We start from the raw sequence: 25,504 nt of genomic DNA on the forward strand, positions 1-25,504 counted from the left end.
CCCAGAAGAGGATTATCCTCTGGGCAGCCGTCCTGCATTCTCAATCTGGTTAACGCTCATGAGAATATGTTAAAGTGAACCATCCCCGAGCGCCGCCGCTCGCCCGAAACGAGGGCAGGTGCAGATAGAGGGGGGAAATGAGGGCACAGGGGACATCTCTGCGTTTCCACTGACTTTTAGGGCTTATGCACACAACCGTAGATATTTTACGGTCTGCAAAAATGGATTCACAAAAAAAAAAAGGATGACCTCCGTGTGCATTCCGGATTTTGCAGAATGGAACATCCGGCCCTTAATAGAACCTTCCTTTCCTTGTCCGTAATGCGGACAATAATAGAGGACATGTTCTATTTTTTGGTGGAACGGAAATACGGACATACGGAAACGCAATGCACACGGAGTAACTTCCGTTTTTTTGCTGACCCATTGAAATGAATAGTTCCGCATACGGTCTGGAAAAAACAACTGAATGGACACGGAAAAAAATACGCTTGTGTGCATGATCCCTAAAGTGGAAACTCCTTTTAAAGGGGTTATCCAATATCACAAACTGCCCCCCCATGTGCCGGGCCCCTCAGAGGGAATATACTTGCCCCCTGAGCCGCTCCTGGTCCCCCCTGTACACGGGTGAAAATATCCGGTGTGGGGGGGAGCAGCCAATGGCAGGCGTGGACGAGCCACCCTAGCATCACGGGTGTGGCTAGGGAAGCTCGTCCACGTCCCCGCCTGCCATTGGCCGCTCCCCCCCGACACCGGATGTTTTCACCCGTGTACAGGGGGGACCAGGAGCGGCTCAGGGGGTAAGTATATTCCCTCTGAGGGCCCGGCACATGGGGGGGGGGGGGCAGTTTGTGATATTGGATAACGCCTTTAATATCTGTGGTGAGCTTAGCCTTCCTTTAATTCACACCTAGGTCCCCCTGCTGTCCCATTCATTGACAGCAAGCAGAAATCTTAGCAATAGGAATAGGAGATGAATTACATTTGACTTTAATCAAAGTGTCGGTAGTTTTGGTGGCTCAAGAGGGTTGGGGTCCATTCTGATCTTTGGCATGGGCCCCTGTTTCTGTGTAGACCACCTTGTCCATAGGGCCACGTGATGACGTCTCTGGGGTGTCCTGACTTTACCCGCAGAGTTTGCCTTTTGAAAGTCACTGGTCCGTGACAAATGTATAATCCCATTTTTGTACGTGTTGTTGTCTGGTGCAGGAAACAAAATGAGGTTAATCACCGCGGCCGAGCTCCACATGAAGAGGATGAGAGTATTAGGGGCAAGTCTGTACCCAAAGATGAGGATCATACCCACCAGACCATGGGATTTCATGTCCCCTTCAAAGGTCTCTAGAACACTGCATGATGTACAAATTCCAATTCTCCGGTATCTGATCGTCAGGAATGTGTCCACATGAGAGGTTCTTCCAGGAGAAGCAGCAGCTGATTGAGATGACCTTATGTGTAATGTGAAGGACACGAGGAGCTCAGAGAAGGAGGCTCTTGTCTTCTAAGAAATAGGCAGCACCTTCAGTTCACTTCATGCCAAGTGTCAGTAGCAGTATTTCCTAGCATTCTATTCTTTGTCCATTTATTACTTTTTCCTTCATCCCTCCCTGACTTTGAAGGCAGTCTAACCTGTTTTTCTTCAGCTTCTGTCAAGTCTTTTTTTTCCCAATGTGTGACGCTCCACTAATCCCATCGGTCTCTCCATAAAAGTAATGTGTGTATAGCTTCAAGATCTGAACGATCATGCTGGGGGTTGTAGTATTGGAGAGCCACAGGTTGGAGACCATTATCATGTCCTCCATAGCCATAGACATCTCCAGACTTCCCTGTTTCCACCTCAGATGTCTCCTCACATCTGCTTCTGCAACGGGCAGCCTCCCCCTATGGCCCTCTATATCTAAAACGCGTCCCAGATGTAGGAATGACGAGTGGTATAGTGTGGCATAAAATGTCTCTTTATGTGTGTCACGATGCTCCTACCTGGATACAGCTGGACCCCAGGCTTTGGCTCTGAAGCAATAAATAGGGGGGATAATTGAGGGATTTGAAAGAATAACTTGAGTCCAGACCTTGTATGTAGTTGAACAGCAGCTTTACTTGAATAAACGTTCATCAGAAACGGTCTTCAAGCTTTGTCTTGGTTCCAGCAGGCTTTAGTATAAAACTAGCAGGCTTCTTCAATAACTCTGCTTGCTTTCTCTCTCTCTGCTGTACTGACAGGCTTGCTTTATTTACTGTTACTTCTGTATGCTGCACTTGTCTCTTTGGTCTGACTTATGGTTATGCCAGGGAATTTTCCTCCTGGCTCCTGAGGCTTCAAGCTTTGGCCTCCATGGCCAGCAGAGCTTAAGGTGCTCTGGCTGGCGTGGGCACTTCCAGCAGAGATGTGCCCCTGCACACCCTTCCCTTAGCAGGTGGTAAGTTAGACTGACTAGAATTTCTGCCCCACCCTTCCAGCAGGAAGTAGGACTCGCCCACCTCTCTCCAGAAGGGGAGGGGGGGGGGGTTAGAATGGAATGGAAGGTTCCATTCTATCTAAGTATAGCTATGTCGTGTTTGCTGCCAACTGCTGGTGAACCAGGCACATTACACGTGAACATAACAGTTGCGTAACAAAATAGGAATGCACATTGTGAAGGACCTGGAATAAATACACAAGATGACATGAGGTTAGACCAATAAAGACAGTAGCAAGGTGCAGAAGTGGCAACACCACTCAGGGTTGTTACATTCCCCCTTACTTAAAACCAAGCCGTCCTCAGCTTGTGCTTAGGTTGTGCTCTAAGGGTACCCAAGGAAGGTTAAAGTGCTGCATGAGACTATAGATCAGGGGTCGGCAACCTTTTTCGGACGGAATGCCAATTTAAGAAAAAAAATCAAAGTTGAAGCGCTCAGCGTGCCGGGCGATACAGGAAAGTCATATAACACAAACTGTATGTGACAAAAAAACAAATAATTAGTTTAACTTGCCACTCAAGACGATCCAGCTTTAGTTCATATGAAGAGGCTTTTAGGTCCCTCTGGCAGTCACATATAGGCTCACTATTCTCCCACCCCCCCAAAGCTGTCAGAAGCTTGGCCACATTGTCCCCTCATTACTCCCAGCAGTCACAGACAGGCTCAACATCCTGCCGCCCCCCCAAAAAAAGTTGTCAGAAGCTTGCTCCCCCATCCCCCCAGCAATCATATGTAGGCTCGCTATCTTCTAACACCCCCAAAGTTGTCAGAAGTTCGCTCCACATTGTCCCCCCATTTTACCCAGCAGTCACATGCAGGCTCACTATTCTCCCACCCACCCAAAGTTGTCAGAAGCTTGCCCCACATTGTCCCCCCATAACCCCCAGCAGTCACATGCAGGCTCACCATCCTACCCAGCCCCAATTTAGTCACAAAGCTTCGCCCATTCACCAAGCTCACTATCAACCTTCCATCTGACTGCCCCAGCACATCATCCCCTGCTGCCCCCTATCCCACTACTACTCCTTACCCTCTGCTGTTACCTGTGCCACTACTACTCCCATCTCCTTAACTGTCACTTGTGTCACTATTACTCCCATCCCTGTCACCTGCGTCATTAATCCCATCTCTATTCGGTCAGCTGCGCAAGTAGAACAGCAGTTGAAGAACATTAACGGTACAGCAGCCAGCCCGTGAGGTAGCGGAGTCTGAAAATGGCTGGCCCGGCGGGAAGCGTGAGGGGCGGGCTTGGTGATGGGTTCTGTGTAGCGCATCAGTACTCAGCCAGCCAACGTGAGGCAGTGGAGTCTCGTAGCTGGTTGGCACCGCGGGGCGGGCCTAGCAGACCCTGTGTAGCGAGTCTGATTTTAAAAAAATTAAAGGTGCAGTGCGTTGCCAGTCAAATACAGCCTGCCAGCCGGGGGTAGCCGACCCCTGCTATAGACTATTACATACACACATAGACTGACATAGCAAAGGCTACCACTAGGTTCCTGCCCGTATGAGTAGGGTGTCTATTCACAGTTTGTCCTCTCTGTAATAACCAGTGAACCAAGAGGTCAAATACTCCACGACGTGGTCACAGTCGTATGTGGAGCATGGGGGTGTCATGTACTGTAATCCCTCCACGATACTATGAGATGCCCGCAAATAGAAGGGTGGCTTCATCCTGTAATCCCTTCCAAGCACCAAGGCCTTATAATGCTCTAAGCTTCGTCACCTTGATGACTGAACAGGTAGCTAAACATACATCTCCATAAGGCTGCGCACTAAGCCTTAGGACTAGTGTTGAATAAACTTCTGTTTTAAGTTCGGCGTCTAAAGTTTGGCTTCCGGTTAGCAGAGAATCCCGATATGGATTCCGAATTCCGTTGTGGTCCGTGGTAGCGGAATCAATAATGGCCGATTATTGATTCCGCTACCACGGACCACAACGGAATTCGGAATCCATATCGGGATTCTTCACTAACCGGAAGCCGAACTTTAGACGCTGAACTTAAAACAGAAGTTCGCTCAACACTACTTAGGACACACCAAACTAGGAGGAGAACTCCCTTGAGGGCTGATCCCTCTACACACACATTTTTTGCAGCGGGGTTACCCTTGACGTTGTTAGACCTGCTTGTGACTCTACATTGACGTCCTCAGAGGCAGTCCATATGAGCAATAAAGTGAGGATGCTAGCGATCTGGCTAACTGCATAGAGTCCTGAGTCAATTTGTAGTGCATACTTGGTCACATTGCGGTACCTGTAAGAGAGTCCATACAATGGGCTAAATACTTGAACGTTGCTGAAACTTGAAAAGGGTTAGCGCAAAAACACAGTGCAAATGTAATATAATGCAATAGCATAGTGCAATTCAATTCACAGTAAAGTCTTTTCCTTCAGTGCGGCCGGAACAAGTGCACCAATACGGGGACAAGTAGTGCAAAAGTCCTTTGTGTGACGGACTGAACCGTCACTGGGACTGCTGGAGAAGCCATCGTTCGACAGAGGCACCCAGTCAGGGCGGCAGACGATCCGTCACTCTTTGTAATCCACATGGATATAAGGGAAAATAGCAGCAATGGTAATGAGAACCCTTTGAGCAGAAGGGGCTCCCACTTAACCTGAGAAGGGGGGAAAAGGGAATTGGGCGCAGATGTGCGCAACTTGGAATGTTTCTGCAGATGGGGGGGAGTCCTGACAAACATGTCCATCTGGATGAGGAGCAAACCATGGGCAACAAACAAACAAACAAAATAGCCAACACGTCCTCACCCGTCAAGAGTAGTCCAAGATGTGGTTCCCATTAGTCCATGCTTTCTCTTCAGGATCCAATGGAGGGGCTCCTTAGAGGAGGTACCTGAAGTCCTCTTCACCGCTGCTGCTGCTAAAGGACATCAGAGGGCGCTCCTGCCTCTTGTAAGCCAGGCTGGCTGCCACGGTGGTGCTCTGCTGACCTCTGCTGGAAGACTTAGGTAATGACCGGGTGGTCACACTAGCCATAGCGGCAGAAATCCATTGCTTCACAGGACCGGAACCTCCTGCCGGGGTAGATGAACTGAGAATCTCCGGCTGTAGGGGCTGTGGTAGAAGATCCTCCAGTGGTGGTGATGGAGGTCTTGGTTTTCTTGCCGCGGCTGATGCCATCTTCCACGGCAACTGGTAATTTACCACATTTGGATTGTACGAGAATGCGACTGCTGAGAAGCTTCCCAGCTGGACATTTGAAGGCGGTGGCAGACCCGGAATCAGGAGCTCTGGCTGAGGTTGGGGCTTCTCTTGGAAGCGGAGGACCCCATTTCCCAGTCTCCTGGAGGCAGCGTACGCAGCCTGCGGCAGCTGGATCCTCCTGCCAGTACTCCAGTACCAGCAACAGGACAAGGGGCTTGGATAGGAGGGTCACCATGGTGGCGAACGGGCCCTTGAGGGAGTCCATGGGGGTGTATTCTACGTGGTCCCCCGCATACAAGCTGTGACGTGCCTGGGGCAGGTAGGGTCGTTTCACAGATCTGCGGCCCACGAACAACTCCTCACCATTCTCGTCATCCGCCAGGAAGCTGCTCCCTCGCTCCACTGAAAACCAGATGACAGTGCCCCGGCGGCACTCCAGCTCTGGGTCTCCCGGCCGTGGGTGGTCCAGGACTTGGACCACCCAGTCTTCAATGGCCTTTGTGTGCTCCCACATGGTCCGAGCGTGAGATGTAACTTCTCTTGGGACCATCTGGTTTAGCTTGGCGAACGATCCGCTCTTCCTGGGCAGTGGAGTGGACACTCCGGCCACCTCCACCGCACCAGCCGGCGCGGCAGACACCTCGCACCCTTTTCTCTGGTCTCTGCTGCACTTGTGATAGTTGGATCTCTTGCAGGGCAGCCTGCATTTCGGGCTCGTCGCCCCACACCATCTCACTCCAGTTAGGCCGCAGAGGACGCGCCATCTTGTCTTCCTCTTGGCTAACGCAACCTTGTAAGGGAGGAGGAGTTTTAGGGGCGGAGTTTTCACTTCCTTCATTTGCACTGGGCAGTTCCCTGTGGGCAGTGCTGTCTTTTCCCGCGCTTGGTCTGGGCGTCTTCTTGTTTTCCCGCTCTTGAGGTACAAGAAGAACATACGCAATCACTGGAAAAGATGTCTGATTAACCCCTCGGATGCCGGCACGCACTTTACTGCAGCTGTCGCTTTACTGCAGGCCTGTAGCATAAAGGCACGCAAGTAAATCCTGTTTGTGACGCCAATTGCAACGGGCAGCCTCCCCCTAGGGCCCTCTATATCTAAAATGCGTCCCAGAAGTAGGAATGCCGAGTAGTTCAGTGCGGCCTAAAATGTCTCTTTGTGTGTGTCACGGTGCTCCTACCTGGATACGCCTGGACCCCAGGCTTTGGCTCCAAAGCAATAAATAGTCCAGACCTTGTATGTAGATAAGCAGCAGCTTTACTTGAATAAACGTTCATCAGAAACAGTCTTCAAGCTTTGTCTTGGTCCCCGCAGGCTTTCGTATGAAACTAGCAGGCTTCTTCAATAACTCTGCTTGCTTTCTCTCTCTCTCTCTCTGCTGTACTGACAGGCTTCTGTATGTCACACTTGTCTGTTTGGTCTGACTTATGGTTATTCCAGGCAGGGGCCCCACTAGGTTAAAACATTCGGGGCCTGGGTGTACTGCCTGCTAATGAACTACTAACCAGGGACACAGTGCACACTGCAGGGGCTGAAGGACCTGTGATGACATCACAGTCAGGTGATCTGTGCTAGAGGCAGAGCTCAGTGGTGGAGAAGGACCTTCGATGATGTCACCGTCATGTGATGGGGCGGAGCTAAGAAGAGAACTAGTGGAGAAGACCCTGACTGTTATGGCTTCTGTGACTGAGGAGAGGTAAGTGAAGGGGTGGATACAGTGGGAGAGCCAGAGCAAGGCTGGGAGTTGTAGTTCTGCTCTCTCACACCACCTCCCTGCTTGGTTGAGAGAGTGATGTTGTTTACATGGGACTGTATGTTGAAGGGAGGGGGTGATGTTATTTACATGGGATTGTATTTTGGAGGGGCTGAAGGAAAGGGAGTGCTATTATTTACATGGGACTGTATATTGAAGGGGCTGAAGGACAGGGAGTGCTATTATTTACATGGGACTGTATGTTAGGGCTGAAGGGAGGGGTGTTATTTACATGTGAACTGTATATTGAAGAGGCTGAAGGGAAGGGAGGGGTGTTATTTACATGGGACTGTATGTTGGAGGGGCTGAAGGACGGGGAGTGCTACTATTTACATGGGACTGTATGTTAGGGCTGAAGGGAGTGATGTTATTTACATGGGACTGTATGTTAGGGCTGAAGTGAGGGGTGTTATATACATGGGACTGTATCTTGGAGGAGAGTGATGTTATTTAGGTCATGTGACAGCAGTTTAAAGGGATTCTGTCATCAGAAATGAGCCCTATAAGCTAAACATATGGCGATGTCCCTTGTAAAACATGGAATCCTAAAGTGAGTTTATCAAATGTCCTGTGGCTCTATATTCCTAAAAAAGTGGTTTATATCACCTGTCAATCACTTCGAAATGTGTCCAAGGGGACGTCTCATGGTGAAAGGTGCCCGGCTGCAGCCACCTCGTTTAGGTGCCCAGCGCCGCCTTCTGAGCTGAAATCGCCGCCCTCCCTTTCATGCGATCCGCCGACCTCACGTCATCACTGCCTCTCTAACCACCGCTCGCTTCATCCAGATCCCGCGAGCTTTGAACCCGGCTGTAGGAGGTTGGATGGCTGGGATGGGCAGTCAGTGGAGGTTCGAGCGAAGTGCGCCGGCCGGCGCATGCGCACTTCGCTATACGAGGCCGCTGCCAGTAGTCCGCACGGGCGCATCAGGATATACCTAGTGCGCACACGCGGGATCTGGATGAAGCGAGCGGTGGTTAGAGAGGCAGTGATGATTCCGTGTTTTACAAGGGACATTGGCATATGTTTAGCTTATAGGACTAATTTCTGATGACAGAATCCCTTTAAGTAGCGTCCATGTATAACCAATTGCAGTCTATGTGGCTTTTCACACGGCTGTTTTATTTTTTTTATTTTAAAGGTCTAGTAAATAGCGGCCAACAAAAAATAGGACATGTCCTATTTTTGGCCGTGAAATCGATGGGGCCATTTTTTCCAGCCGTCTAGACAGGAGCGCGTCAGTTTAACAGCTGATAAAAACAGGTACAGTGCGGATAAATGATATTTCAGGAGTTAAAATCATAAAAAAAATACTCGCCTCATCCAAAGCACAGGGACACAGACTCCTCATTGGATGCAGAAGGACCTGAGCTCCCAGCGTGATGACATCACACGATCACATCAGGTCCTGCTGCCTCCAGTGAGGAGCGAGTGTCCCCGCGCGTGAAAGTGGATGAGGTATTATTATTTTTTTTTTGCAGTCAATATTATTAATGCTGGCGGCCACTATGAGGGACATTATTTACAACTGGGGCCATTATGGGGGTTGGGATAAGCCAACGAAATTCATCCAGCCAGATGGCGAGAAAATGGACGCACAAAGGGTTAGAAAATGGTTATGACAGAGCGTCTGCTTCTAAATGCCTATTTTTTTTAAAAAAAATTTACATTCATGTGCATGTAGCCTAACATGGAACTGTATGATGGAGGCGGTTTGGGAGGGAATGATGTTTTGTACATGGGACTGTATGTTGGAGGAGGCAGGAGAGATGGCGTGATGTTATTTACATGGGACTGTATGTTGGAGGGAGGGAAATTATGTTATGGGGTCTGTCTGTTGGAATGTCTGAGGAATTATAATTTCTGAGGGCACTTCAGGGGGGATTCTAACTACAGGGGGCACTGCAGGGGGGCATTATAAATACAGAGGACATTATTGGGTCCTGATTACTACAGGGGGCTCTATAGGAGTGTTTATACATTGGGGCTGTAGAGAGCTTTATTACCACTAGGGGCACAATAGGGGGGCTTATTTCTACTGGGGGCTCTGTGAGGGCATTATTAATGCTGGAGGGCTCTTCTACTAATGGAGGCATTCTTGGGGAGAATTATCACCGTTGGGGGCACTGTAGGGGGCAGTATTACTAATGAGAGCATTCTAGAAGGGAATTACTATTGGTGTGACTATGAGGAGTACTATTACTATGGGGGCACTCCAATTTTTCTTCAGGGTAGTATTTGGGGTATTGGGGGGGGGGGGGGCACAGTGAGCAGCAGGATAACACTGTGGGGACTCCAGGTTGGGGGATGATGATAGAAAAGTGAGAAAGCTAAGCTGTCTGTGTGTCACACTCTGGAGAGACGAGGGCTGGCTGAGAGAAGTTCTCCGGACCTAATGTAGAAGACGATGACAGAGAAGATCAGTAGAGACGCCACTTAGGAGGCTCTGGATGAGAGAGGTATGTGCTGCTCTATACTCCTGTATGTTTGATAGTGTCTATTCAGCAAGTAAAATGTCTTAAGTGCTAGTGCAGGCGGGGGGTGTGGACTGGGGCCATATGCATTGGGTGTCACATCTGTGACAGGTCCCAGAAGGTCTGAAAGATTATCTGCACATTAGTGATCTGACAGCCTCTTTTGGTTTCACTTTGTCTGTGTGTTGGTGGTATGTCCAGTCCACACCTCCTGTTCAGGTGTGGATCATGTGACCTCTACCACACCCTATTTAGTCTGACTTTACCCATCACTCCTTGCTTGGGATATCTTCATTTGGTCTTGGAAGAGCTGGAGTGTGGTTCGTGTTGAAGTCCTGTTCATCCTTCATCCTCTGAAGTTAAGTGTTCCGCTTGTCGTGTTTTGTATTCCCCCCCCGGTTGTTTACTAGGCCTCAGTGAGACGCTAGTTCTTTCACCAGGGAAGGAACAGGTGGTCTCTGCCCAGTCATTATCTTTAGGGCATCTGAGGGTCACCAGGGTTATCTAGGTTCCCGTGTATGGGTATCTCTACCATCGAGAGGTGCCCATACGGATAGGAGTTAGGGCCAGGAGCAGGGTTTTATAGGTGGTGACCCTTTTCCTTCCCTAGCGGTGAGGCCTAGTGTCTTTCCCCTTCCTTCTTGATTGTCTTTTGGTGTTCTCCCCTACTTCATCCGTGACATTATCCAGAGCCCATACCGCCATTTTTTGTTCTGATCTGTGCAGCTATGGATGCTATGACTGCACTGGTCGAACAGATGCAGAATCTGACTTTGGAGGTAGCAGACCTCCGCACAACTGTCTTGCAGATTCAGAGTCCACAGGCTGCTGGTTCCGGTGGTGGGTCCCAGGCCTGTCCTGAACCAAAGGTAGCTCTCCCGGACAGGTTTTCCGGGGGTAGTGACCATTTCATCCGGTTCAGGGAGTCATGTCAATTATACTTTAAGCTGCGTCCATACTCTTCTGGGGATGAGGGTCAACGTTTGGGTATGATTATTTCTTTGCTTGACGAGGACGCCCAATCTTGGGCTTTCTCTGCCGACCGGATCACCGTCCCTCCGGTCGGTAGATGAATTCTTCAGAGCCTTGGGTCTCATCTACGATGACCCGGATCGGATCTCTCAGGCCGAGACCAAGTTACAGAGTTTTCGGCAGGGAGATCGTTCCGCGGAGACCTATTGCTCTGAATTTAGGAGATGGGCTACCGATACTGAGTGGAACGATCCTGCTCTCCGCAGCCAATTCTGTCAGGGTCTCTCTGAGAGACTGCAGGACCCGTTGGCCTTTCATGAAAATCCTGTGTCATTGGAGGCAGCTATGTCCCTTGCTGTACGTCTAGATAGACGCCTGAGGGAGAGATCTAGGGGTCCTCACCTTCAGGACGTACTGTCCAATAAGGGTACTGCTTCCTTTGACACTTATGGTGGAGAGACACTGGTAGTTGCGCCTTGTGATGAGCCTATGCAGTTAGGAGGAGCTACTCCTGGCAAAAGCTTGGGTCATGTGAAAGGAGTCTGCTTTTATTGTGGCAAGAAGGGTCATTTGGTGAACATTTGTCCGTACTTGCAGCATCAAGGTGTAAACAAAAAGAAAAAAACTTTTAATCCTCAAATTACTATTGGTAGTGTGGAGCAAGAAAACCCACATTTGTCTTTTACTGGTAGTACCAGTTTTCTCCTGTCTGCCGAGGTGGCGCTAGAGTCCAAAACTGTGAAAATCAAAGCATTTATCGACAGTGGGGCAGGAGTTAACTTGATTGATGGAGAGTTTGTAAGCATTCACGGGTTGACTACTAATGCATTAGAGAATAGTATTTCTGTCTTTGCATATGACTCAGCACCTCTCGCCCAAAAATGCCTGTCGTAGGTAGTGAATGACATTCATTTAAGAGTGGGTGATTTGCATCAGGAATCTATCTCCTGTTATGTGTTGGAGGGTCTGCCTCCTCCGTTGGTGTTGGACTTACCATGGTTAAGCAAACATAACCCTAACATCGACTGGCAAGCGAGACAGATTCTCGATTGGAGTGATTTTTGCATGGACAACTGTCTTAATGCATCGTTCTCTATGGTTACCACTAAAACTGTACCCTCGTTCATTTCAGAATTTTATGATGTGCTTTCTGAGAATGGTAATCAGGAGTTGCCTCCACACTGGGAGTATGACTGTCCCGTCAATCTTATTACCGGAGCTAAATTGCCCAAATCTCGGTTGTATAATCTTTCGGAACCCGAAAGAAAGGCTATGCGAGAGTATATCACAGAGAGTTTGGCAAAGGGACATATTAGACCATCCTAGTCCCCAGTGGCTGCTGGGTTTTTCTTTGTAAAGAAAAAGGATGGTACCCTGAGACCATGCCTGGACTTCCGTGAGCTCAATCGTATTACCGTCCGTGATCCTTACCCCTTTCCTTTGATTCCGGATTTGTTTAGTCAGGTTGTCGGTGCCAAGGTGTTCTCTAAGTTGGATCTGAGGGGGGCATATAATCTGGTAAGGATCAAGGAGGGGGATGAGTGGAAGACCGCATTTAATACCCCTGAGGGTCATTTTGAAAACCTGGTCGTGCCCTTTGGGTTAACCAATGCTCCTGCGGTTTTTCAACACTTTGCCAATGACATCTTTCTTCATCTGGTGGGGAGGTTTGTCGTTGTATACCTTGATGACATACTAATTTATTCGCCTGATATAGAGACTCATCAGGATCATGTGAGACAGGTGTTACAGGTCCTAAGAGAGAATAAGTTGTATGCTAAGATGGAAAAGTGTGTATTTGCTGTACAGGAAGTGCAATTTCTGGGTTACCTGCTCTCATCCTCAGGTTTTCGTATGGATCCCGAGAAGGTCCGTGCCGTGTTGGACTGGGATCGACCCGAAAATCTGAAAGCGGTTTTTGGGGTTTACCAACTACTACCGTAAATTTATCTTGAACTATTCATCGGTGGTTAAACCTTTAACAGACATGACTAGGAAGGGTGCGGATATTTCTGTCTGGTCTGATGCGGCATTATAGGCCTTTTCTGCTGTGAAAGAATGTTTTGCTTCGGCCCCTATTCTGATGCAACCGGACTTGACTCAGCCATTTATTGTTGAGGTTGACGCGTCCGAGGTAGGGGTAGAAGCAATCTTGTTGCAAGGTCCTTCACCTAGTAAATGGCACCCATGTGCATTTTTCTCTAAAAAAACTCTACTGCTGAAAGGAATTATGATGTGGGGAATTGGGAATTACTGGCTATTAAGTTGGCGTTCGAGGAATGGCGGCATTGGTTGGAAGGAGCAATTCACCCTATTACAGTAATTACAGATCACAAGAATCTGGCCTACCTGGAGTCGGTTAAGCGACTGAACCCAAGGCAGGCCAGATGGTCATTGTTTTTCACCAGATTTAACTTCGTCGTCACTTACCGCCCTGGGGTTAAGAACGTCAAAGCGGATTCTTTGTCGCGTAGCTTTCCTGGGGGGGGGGGGTGAGTCTAATGACCCTAGTCCCATTTTATCTGAAGGGGTAGTCATATCCGCTCTTTATCCTGATCTTGAGGCCAGGGTGTTGGAGGCACAGGAGGATGCTCCGGACTCTTGTCCTCCGGGGAAGTTGTTTGTTCCCTCCGAATTACATCACAAGGTGTTCGAGGAACATCACTGTACGGTGCTTGCTGGGCACCCTGGGAGCAGATCGACTGTTGATCTCATCTCTCGCAGATTTTGGTGGCCGGGGATGCGTAAGTGTGTTGAGGACTATGTGTCAGCCTGTGGTACCTGTGCACGTGCTAAGGTGACACATACTCGGCCTTCCGGATCTCTGCTTCCATTGCCCATCCCGTTCAGACCTTGGACCCATTTTCTCCATGGATTTTATCACTGATTTACCGAATTCTTCGAGAAAAACTGTGATTCTGGTGGTTGTAGGTCGTTTTAGTAAAATGGCACACTTTATTGCATTACCTAGTCTACCCAATGCTAAAACTCTTGCACAGGTGTTTGTGGACAACATCGTGAAACTTCATGGCATTCCCTCTGATGTGGTGTCCGATAGAGGGACTCAGTTTGTTTCCAGATTCTGGAGAGCGTTCTGTACTCGTCTGGGTGTACAATTGTCCTTCTCTTCGGCTTTTCATCCTCAGTCGAACGGACAGATGGAGCGCACTAATCAGAATCTGGAAACTTACTTGAGATGTTTTGTTTCAGAGAATCAGGAAGAGTGGTCTTCATTTTTGTCGTTAGCTGAGTTTGCTATAAATAACCGTAGACAGAAATCCACTGATAAGTCGCGGTTTTTTGGGGCATATGGGTTCCATCCACAGTTTGGTACATTTTCTGGTGCTCATAATTCTGGCATTCCTGAGGAGGAACGATTTTCCTCTTCTTTGTCTATTTGGCAGAAAATCCAAGAGAACCTGAAAAAGATGGGCAACAGGTATAAGCGTGCGGCTGACAGGAGACGTATGAGTGGTCCGGACCTGAGAGTGGGTGATTCTGTGTGGTTGTCTACAAGAAACATTAAACTTAAGGTACCTTCTTGGAAGTTGGGCCCAAGATTTATTGGTCCATATAAGATCACTGCCATTGTTAACCCTGTAGCCTTCCGTCTTGAACTTCCTCAGGCATTGAAAATCCATAACGTATTTCATAAATCGTTGCTAAAGAAATGTGTCGAACCTGTTGAGTCGTCCTCCTTGCCTCCCGCTCCTGTTATGGTGGACGGCAATTTAGAATTTCAGATCAGCAGGATTGTGGACTCCTGAGTTCTCCGGAGATCCCTCCAGTATCTCGTTCATTCGAGAGGGTACGGACCAGAGGAGAGGATGTGGGTTCCAGCGACCAATGTTAATGCTAGTTGTCTGGTGGGAGCATTCCACAGAGCTCATCCTGATAAGGTCGGTCCTGGGTGCCCGGAGGTCACCCGTAGAAGGGGGGGGGGGGTACTGTCACATCTGTGACAGGTCCCAGAAGGTCTGAAAGATTATCTACGCATTAGTGATCTGACAGCCTCTTTTGGTTTCACTTTGTCTGTGTGTTGGTGGTATGTCCACCCCTCCTGTTCAGGTGTGGATCATGTGACCTTTACCTCGCCCTATTTAGTCTGACTTTTCCCATCACTCCTTGCTTGGGATATCTTCATTTGGTCCTGGAAGAGCTGGAGTGTGGTTCGTGTTGAAGTCCTGTCCATCCTTCATCCTCTGAAGTTAAGTGTTTCGCTTGTCGTGTTTTGTATCCCCCCCCCCCCCCCAGTTGTTTACTAGGCCTCAGTGAGACGCTAGTTCCTTCACCAGGGAAGGAACAGGTGGTCTCTGCCCAGTCATTATCTTTAGGGCATCTGAGGGTCACCAGGGTTGTCTAGGTTCCCGTGTATGGGTATCTCTACCATCGAGAGGTGCCCATACGGATAGGAGTTAGGGCCAGGAGCAGGGTTTTATAGGTGGTGACCCTTTTCCTTCCCTAGCGGTGAGGCCTAGTGTCTTTCCCCTTCCTTCTTGATTGTCTTTTGGTGTTCTCCCCTACTTCATCCGTGACATTGGGGCTTGGGCCCCGGATCTTTTGAGACCCTAGCAACACCCCTGATGCCAGGGAACTTTTCTCCTGGCTCCTGAGGCTTCAAACTTTGGCCTCCATGGCCAGCAGAGCTTAAAGAGGACCTTTCACCTGGATATCCTTAATCTTATTATTATCCTACCTTATAGTGCGGCCCCCACTGATGTCTTGGCACTTTTTTTTTTTCTTCTAAAGAACCCCCCGTTCATCCGCTGTGGTCCCAGTATCTTTTGGCGCCTCATATGCTAATGAGGCGACTCGGTTATACTAGGCGTGGACGTGTATTTCTCCAGGGCGTGGTTATCTTCTCCAATCATCCAATCTGAGCGTCCCGCTCTTAGCCAGGGAAAAGACGCACAAGTTCTCACGGGAAAGGAGCTGCGATTCTCGCAAGAACTTGAGTTCCTTCTCCCTGGCTAAGAGCAGGGCGCTCTGATTGGATGCGCTCACAGCCAGGGAGAAGATAACCACGCCCAGGAGAAGAACAAGTCCACGCCTAGTATAACCGAGTCATCTCATTAGCATATGAGGCACCAAAAGATTCGGGGACCAGAGCGGACGAACGGGGGGTTCTTTAGAAGAAAAAAAAAGTGCCAAGACATCAGTGGGGGCCGTACCATAAGGTAGGATAATAATTAGATTAAGGATATCCAGGTGAAAGGTCCTCTTTAAGGTGCTCTGGCTGGCGTGGGCACGTCCAGCAGAGACATGCCCCTGCACACCCTTCCCTTAGCAGGGGGTAATCTAGACTAACTAGAACTTCTGCCCCACCCTTCCTGCAGGAAGTAGGACTCACCCACCTCTCTCCAGAGAAGGGGTTAGAATGGAATGGAAGGTTCCATTCTATCTAAGTACAGCTCTGCCGTGTTTGCTGCCACCTGCTGGTGAACCAGGCACATTACATGTGAACATAACAGTTGCATAACAAAATAGGAATGCACATTGTGAAGGACCTGGAATAAATACAGAAGATGACATGAGGTTAGACCAATAAAGACAGTAGCAAGGTGCAGAAGTGGCAACACCACTCGGACAGGATAAGAGGACGGGTGGTGGCCTGCGGTGGGGTGCCCATGTCTGTAGTAATCATGAATGTGCCACAGTGTGAATTCACTGCTAAGATAATAGCATTCCTGCCTCAGGTCTCACATGTCTTTCATCTGACATCAAGGTCATCTCTGAAGGTCGATCAGAGCAATGTTCAGGGCAGGAGACACTGAGCAACATGTGATTACCATAGGAATAATTATACATCCAGGTCCATCATGTATCCCTGGTATCCACACTGAGGGTGGAGCAATTAACACTCCATGGAAGAGGTCATCACACCCAGGGACTACTGCCCAGGTTATACCAGCTGTACATATATAATTATATACAGGATATACCCAGGTTGTACCAGCTGTACATATATAATTATATACAGGAGATGCCCAGGTTATACCGGCATGGTCCATGTCACTATATAGAAGAAGATGTATAACTTATACCAGCTGTACATATATAATTATATACAGGAGATACCCAGGTTATACCAGCATGGTCCTTATCACTATATACAAGAAGATGTATAACTTATACCAGCTGTATATGTATAATTATATACAGGAGATGCCCAGGTTATACCAGCATGCTCCATATCACTATATACAAGAAGATGTATATCTTATACCGGCTGTACATATATAATTATATACAGGAGATGCCCAGGTTATACCAGCATGGTCCATATCACTATATACAAGAAGATGTATAACTTATACCAGCTGTACATATATAATTATATACAGGAGATACCCAGGTTATACCAGCATGGTCCATATCACTATATACAAGAAGATGTATAACTTATACCAGCTGTACATATATAATTATATACAGGAGATGCCCAGGTTATACCAGCATGCTCCATATCACTATATACAAGAAGATGTATATCTTATACCAGCTGTACATATATAATTATATACAGGAGATACCCAGGTTATACCAGCATGGTTCATATCACTATATACAAGAAGATGTATAACTTATACCAGCTGTACATATATAATTATATACTGGAGATACCCAGGTTATACCAGCATGGTCCATATCACTATATACAAGAAGATGTATATCTTATACCAGCTGTACATATATAATTATATACTGGAGATACCCAGGTTATACCAGCATGGTCCATATCACTATATACAAGAAGATGTATAACTTATACCAGCTGTACATATATAATTATATACAGGAGATACCCAGGTTATACCAGCATGGTCCATATCACTATATACAAGAAGATGTATAACTTATACCAGCTGTACATATATAATTATATACAGGGTATACCCAGGTTATACCAGCATGCTCCATATCACTGTATACAAGAAGATGTATAACTTATACCAGCTGTACATATATAATTATATACAGGAGATACCCAGGTTATACCAGCATGCTCCATATCACTATATACAAGATGTATAACTTATACCAGCTGTACATATATAATTATATACAGAAGATACCCAGGTTATACCAGCATGCTCCATATCACTATATACAAGAAGATGTATATCTTATACCAGCTGTACATATATAATTATATACAGGAGATACCCAGGTTATACCAGCATGGTCCATATCACTATATACAAGAAGATGTATAACTTATACCAGCTGTACATATATAATTATATACTGGAGATACCCAGGTTATACCAGCATGGTCCATATCACTATATACAAGAAGATGTATAACTTATACCAGCTGTACATATATAATTATATACTGGAGATACCCAGGTTATACCAGCATGCTCCATATCACTATATACAAGAAGATGTATAACTTATACCAGCTGTACATATATAATTATATACAGGAGATGCCCAGGTTATATCAGCATGGTCCATATCACTATATACAAGAAGATGTATATCTTATACCAGCTGTACATATATAATTATATACTGGAGATACCCAGGTTATACCAGCATGCTCCATATCACTATATACAAGAAGATGTATAACTTATACCAGCTGTACATATATAATTATATACAGGAGATGCCCAGGTTATACCAGCATGGTCCATATCACTATATACAAGAAGATGTATAACTTATACCAGCTGTACATATATAATTATATACTGGAGATACCCAGGTTATACCAGCATGGTCCATATCACTATATACAAGAAGATGTATATCTTATACCAGCTGTACATATATAATTATATACAGGAGATACCCAGGTTATACCAGCATGGTCCATATCACTATATACAGAAGATGTATAACTTATACCAGCTGTACATGTAAAATTATATACAGGAGATGCCCAGGTTATACCAGCATGCTCCATATCACTATATACAAGAAGATGTATAACTTATCCCAGCTGTACATATATAATTATATACAGGAGATGCCCAGGTTATATCAGCATGGTCCATATCACTATATACAAGAAGATGTATATCTTATACCAGCTGTACATATATAATTATATACTGGAGATACCCAGGTTATACCAGCATGCTCCATATCACTATATACAAGAAGATGTATAACTTATACCAGCTGTACATATATAATTATATACAGGAGATGCCCAGGTTATACCAGCATGGTCCATATCACTATATACAAGAAGATGTATAACTTATACCAGCTGTACATATATAATTATATACTGGAGATACCCAGGTTATACCAGCATGGTCCATATCACTATATACAAGAAGATGTATATCTTATACCAGCTGTACATATATAATTATATACAGGAGATACCCAGGTTATACCAGCATGGTCCATATCACTATATACAGAAGATGTATAACTTATACCAGCTGTACATGTAAAATTATATACAGGAGATGCCCAGGTTATACCAGCATGCTCCATATCACTATATACAAGAAGATGTATAACTTATCCCAGCTGTACATATATAATTATATACAGGAGATGCCCAGGTTATACCAGCATGCTCCATATCACTATATACAAGAAGATGTATAACTTATACCAGCTGTACACATATAATTATATACAGGAGATACCCAGGTTATACCAGCATGCTCCATATCACTATATACAAGAAGATGTATAACTTATACCAGCTGTACATATATAATTATATACAGAAGATACCCAGGTTATACCGGCATGCTCCATATCACTATATACAAGAAGATGTATAACTTATACCAGCTGTATATGTAAAATTATATACAGGAGATGCCCAGGTTATACCAGCATGCTCCATATCACTATATACAAGAAGATGTATAACTTATACCAGCTGTACACATATAATTATATACAGGAGATACCCAGGTTATACCAGCATGGTCCATATCACTATATACAAGAAGATGTATAACTTATACCAGCTGTACATATATAATTATATACAGGAGATACTCAGGTTATACCAGCATGGTCCATATCACTGTATACAAGAAGATGTATAACTTATACCAGCTGTACATATATAATTATATACAGGAGATGCCCAGGTTATACCAGCATGGTCCATATCACTATATACAAGAAGATGTATAACTTATACCAGCTGTACATATATAATTATATACAGGAGATGCCCAGGTTATACCAGCATGGTCCATATCACTATATACAAGAAGATGTATAACTTATACCAGCTGTACATATATAATTATATACAGGAGATGCCCAGGTTATACCAGCATGGTCCATATCCCTATATACAAGAAGATGTATAACTTATACCAGCTGTACATATATAATTACATACAGGAGATACCCAGGTTATACCAGCATGGTCCATATCACTATATACAAGAAGATGTATAACTTATACCCGCTGTACATATATAATTATATACAGGAGATGCCCAGGTTATACCAGCATGCTCCATATCACTATATACAAGAAGATGTATAACTTATATCAGCTGTACATATATAATTATATACAGGAGATACCCAGGTTATACCAGCTGTACATATATAATTATATACAGGAGATGCCCAGGTTATACCGGCTGTACATATATCATATAGCAGGTTATATCTGTAGATCGCCGCCAGCACCCGGGGGAATACTTTCTTAGATTGCGGTCTGCGGAGACGCTCAGTGTCTAGGGCACCGCCATGTGTTAACCCTTCCTGACCTGTCAGAAGCACAGATCCCTGGGATAAGTGCAGGGCTCATTACATGTGACCGGACTGTGAGAGGAGCTTGACGTCTGCACTCTCCAGGACCCTGTTATTTAACCTCTCGCAGGGTAACTGGAGAGCACATTCAATGTCTCTGTATTGGAAAAAGGGTCACAGAGATCACATGGTACGTGGTACCACCACCCTGCACAATAGGGAGAGCGGCTGCGCAGTAAATATAGACGGCTCTGCTGTACGTGTGACCCGGACGTCTGGGTGTACGGTGTCAGCGCTGGTTCTGGCGAAACAAAAAAACGGAGAAAGCTGATGTCTTAAAAATTATCAGATTTTTTGGAAATGAATTGGCAATGCCAATGCGCCCTGCGACTCTGGCCACTGGCATAATGTACCAGGGGGCAGCATAGGGCAGGACATCCCGAAGGAATGGTGGGTTCTGTCCATCCATCATTACATAGAAGACAGCAGAGTCCATATTAAAACTTCCTTCCACTGCAGTTTTTGTTACCCCCACAGGCACTGCGACTAGCCACCCAGGAAGGGTGGAGTGATTTTGCATTCTGGTTCACACCTACCAGTGTCCAGCAGAGCGGCGCTGTAACGTATGCGGCCATAGGTTTGACTCTACTGCACTTGGACCTCCTCTGGTTTCATATGCCCTTCTCTGGGTTGCACCTTAGTTTGGGAATATCTCTGTACCTCTATGGCAGGGATCAGCAAGCTTTGCCACTCCAGCTGTTGTGGAACCACAACTCCCAGCTTGCACAGTTACTCAGCTGCTCTTGTAATTGCCGTAGACGTGAAAGGAGGATTCTGGGAGTTGTAGTTTCAGAACAGCTGGAGTGCGGGAAGTTGCTGATCCTTGCTCTATGGGATCTAGTGGCCGCTATACCAGTGTCTCGTACTGGTGCCCAAGTGCCCACAGCTGCCAGTGGGCAGCCTAGACATGACATAACACTCTGCACAACAAAGGGGTAAGGTCTCAGGGCCACAAGGTGGATTGCTCAGTCCTATCCCAAGTCTTTATTACAAAGGTCACTTAAGGACTCGTTACTTTGTAACAATTCATGTTGTTCTTTAACTCACAGATGTTACAATGTAACTTCTGAACCTTCACTTGTTACACAGTGGTAACCATGTTGGAATATTAATGTCCCTCTTTGCCCAGCTCTCCACTCACCTAACTCCACTTTGTCCCTCAGACCACCATTGGCTTCATGGTCACTAATGTGTCACTAAGTACCAGGCACTTCGACTAAGGACTAGGGCCTTTTCAGACCACACCAAGCCATCAATGGCTCCCAAAGCCTTGAAGTCCCTTTAGTTGCTCGCCTGCCTGTGTCATGGTGGCTGTACTCAGGCAGCATCCCTCAGACGCTCGATTTCTCTTTTCCTCTGCTTGCAGGCTGCCGGTGTCTCTCATGGTGGCTGCACTCAGGCAGCGTCCCTCAGACACTCCATTTCTCTTTTCCTCTGCTTGCAGGCTGCTGGTGTCTCTCATGGTGGCTGCACTCAGGCAGCGTCCCTCAGACGCTCCATTTCTCTTTTCCTCTGCTTGCAGGCTGCTGGTATCTCTCATGGTGGCTGTACTCAGGCAGCATCCCTCAGACGCTCCATTTCTCTTTTCCTCTGCTTGCAGGCTGCCGGTGTCTCTCATGGTGACTGCACTCAGGCAGCGTCCCTCAGACGCTCCATTTCTCTTTTCCTCTGCTTGCAGGCTGCCGGTGTCTCCCATGGTGGCTGTACTCAGGCAGCGTCCCTCAGGCGCTCCATTTCTCTTTTCCTCTGCTTGCAGGCTGCTGGTGTCTCTCATGGTGGCTGCACTCAGGCAGCGTCCCTCAGACGCTCCATTTCTCTTTTCCTCTGCTTGCAGGCTGCTGGTGTCTCTCATGGTGACTGCACTCAGGCAGCGTCCCTCAGACGCTCCATTTCTCTTTTCCTCTGCTTGCAGGCTGCCGGTGTCTCTCATGGTGACTGCACTCAGGCAGCGTCCCTCAGACGCTCCATTTCTCTTTTCCTCTGCTTGCAGGCTGCCGGTGTCTCCCATGGTGACTGCACTCAGGCAGCATCCCTCAGACACTCCATTTCTCTTTTCCTCTGCTTGCAGGCTGCCGGTGTCTCCCATGGTGGCTGTACTCAGGCAGCGTCCCTCAGGCGCTCCATTTCTCTTTTCCTCTGCTTGCAGGCTGCTGGTGTCTCTCATGGTGGCTGCACTCAGGCAGCGTCCCTCAGACGCTCCATTTCTCTCTTCCTCTGCTTGCAGGCTGCTGGTGTCTCTCATGGTGGCTGCACTCAGGACTGCTTGCGAAGTGCACCCTCAGCAGGCTCCTGTGGTTACTCGGCACTCTCTACTGGCAGTATCAGACCTATCCTACTACCCAACAAACACTAACATTGCATGGACACACACTAACGCTTGGCATCTCCTTCACCTTCAAGCCGGCGGTCCAGGCACACTGGCCTGGCAGGGACTGGCAATGCTGCATGCAGCCATTAGTTACACCAGACACTACAATGTGGCAATTACATGGGGCAATAACAAGCAAGGCAATAGTCCTTCCCATAAGGAAGGAGATATGAGGGTCACCCCCTCACAAGCAGAGCACTTTTGCCAGCACCACCTTTGTCACATTACTGTGATACTCCATCCTACGTATTGCTGTGTGGAGCACGGCTCAGCAACCTCTGGCACTCCAGCTGTTCTAAAACTACAACTCCCAGAATCCTCCTTTTACTTCTGTTGGAGTTACAAGACCAGCTGAGTAAGTGTGCATGCTGGGAGTTGTAGTGTCACAGCAGCTGGAGTGACGGCGGTTGCTGATCCCTGGTCTAGAGCTTTGTTATACAGTCATAACTTTGCCTTTGTGCTCCATCTTATATTGATAGACCAGAAAGCTCAGGATGAACAGTACTGTAGCGCAGGGACAGAGAAGGTCTAGAGGCTCCTGATTCAGCTTGTAAGGGGGCAGACCTTTCTCAGGATCTTTTTGGCCAGTGAGTGGCGTGCATGGCTCCCTCAAGGGGCAAACCCAGGCATTTCTCTCTGCGGTGAACTGTCTGGTCTGTTCCTCTCCCCTGACTCGTCACAGATGCCAGGGGTAGAAGCGCTATGGTCAATTGCTTCGGCTGAACACTACACGCTGCTGTGGGCATTGCTGCACCAAACTTCATCTACGTCTCTAGGCAGTGCACCCGTTTGTGAGCATCGCTCACCTCCACTTGCTAGCTAACTACCACACATTGGGGCTGGTCTTCTCTATCCCAACGACTGCTGTACTCTCCTGCTCCTCCTGGACACCTGGGCTTGGGTACATCTGACCCCTGACTTAGCCCAGCATTGCAGCCTGCGTGGCAATTAACCCCTTATTCCAAGGCATGTGCCTGCAGTTTACAGACCAGTTGAATACATAGACATTTAGAGCATCCATTGACATCTTTGTCCGAGGTTTTATGGCGCACACTGACATTTATCCTACAGTGTTGCATACGTTACTTACTACGCTGGCATTGTCCACAGTAAATAAGCGCATAACAGTCCAGCGCATTTCTGTAAGAAGGGGGGGGGGGGGAATCCAGCATTTTTAGTCCTTTTTACAAGCTCTAGTCCCTTGAGTCCCTTCGGCTGATACATACCTGGTAAACTGCACCACTAAGCCATCTTAACCCATAGATAAGAACAGGATAAAGACTCTTATTGTTTCAAGGAAGAAACATTTCATTTGACACATGGCGGTTACTATGGAAACCATGGCGCACGCGCTGTATTTTCTCGCTGTATACACGATGAGATTTTCTTGTCTTCATATTATTGCACGACGGAATGAAACCTGAGGATTTTAGATCAAGAAGGAGTGAACTAAAGCTGCCAGGAAACTCAGGAGGCGATGACATCACATGAAGTAGACCGCCGGGCTCCTCCTCCTTATTGAGGACTAAGTGAACCAGTCTCCTTCTTCTCAGCCTAAAATATTTGTAGTTTATGCTAATTTTCTCTTCGCCATAATGGAAACTTCCTGCTGAGCTTGTGCTCATACATAGCAGCCCCAATCTGGGCAGCTGAGCTGCAGTATAAAGCATGAGGGAGATACAGAGAATGTACTTGATTATGCGATTCTTCAATTCTCTAAGGCCTCATGCACACGACAGCATCTAATCTGCATGTAGCCCTCAGGGTCACAATTGTCCAATAATGAGGAACACCTAGAAGGGGGCAAATACTTTTTCACAGGTGCAATATAACAGAAAGAGTTAATTAATGATCATCATTACTAATAACGCCAGGAATCGTTCTCGCCTTCAAAGCTGATGGTAATCATTTTATTGTAATATACATAGAGAGCTCTTAACATAAAAAAAATATATTTTTTTTATATATAATTTGTTGCTTCTGTCACCCTGGGTGCTGCTGGGCGCAAGCACTGGAAAGAATTAGCCTCCTTCCTCCTCTGGCAGCCGACAGGATGCTCCCTGCAGAAAGAGTCCTCCGAGCTGTACTGCAGTGCCCCTGCGGAGGCTCCTACCTGGTAAGCAGGACAGACGGCGGTCTCTATTGGCTGCGCTGCAGTGATCACCTGGGGGAGTGACTGACTGAGCATGTGCGTCCACCAGCAGCTATACCCTCTGAACACCAGGTGGCGCCATGCTATGTACGTAAAAGTCAGAACTCTTCACTGGATTGTTTTTTAACGGCATGGAAAAGGCGAATAAACGTTATTTTTTATCATCTATAAAGGGACATGAGATAATGGAGGCATAAACCCCATAATACTGTATAATAAATACTATTATACACCAGGGATGATGACCGGAATACTACTAATAGTATAATGCTACTCCTACTAATAACAATGATACTACTACCACTAATAATAATAATAAAAAGAATAATATAGTTGTAATACTACAGTTAGGCTCCGTGTGTGTTTTGCGGATCTGCAAAACACGGACACCGGAAATGTGCGTTCCGCATTTTG

General features: G+C 46.9%; 1 protein-coding gene across 4 annotated transcripts in view; it reads left to right on the forward strand.

The window, feature by feature from the left end:
• Positions 1-25,504, forward strand: part of GRAMD1A (GRAM domain containing 1A) — a 162,347-nt gene that overhangs the window by 37,814 nt on the left and 99,029 nt on the right. Inside the window, exon 1 of one of the 4 annotated variants that reach the window (XM_040421924.1) lies at positions 16,551-16,709. The exons of the other annotated variants lie outside the window; for them this stretch is intronic. The gene's annotated coding sequence lies outside the window, so the exon portion shown is untranslated. Of the gene's footprint in view, positions 1-16,550; positions 16,710-25,504 lie in introns of those variants that run through there. 4 annotated transcript variants of the gene reach the window in all.

Source organism: Bufo bufo, chromosome 1 (assembly GCF_905171765.1).
Source record: "Bufo bufo chromosome 1, aBufBuf1.1, whole genome shotgun sequence".
NCBI lineage: Eukaryota > Metazoa > Chordata > Amphibia > Anura > Bufonidae > Bufo > Bufo bufo.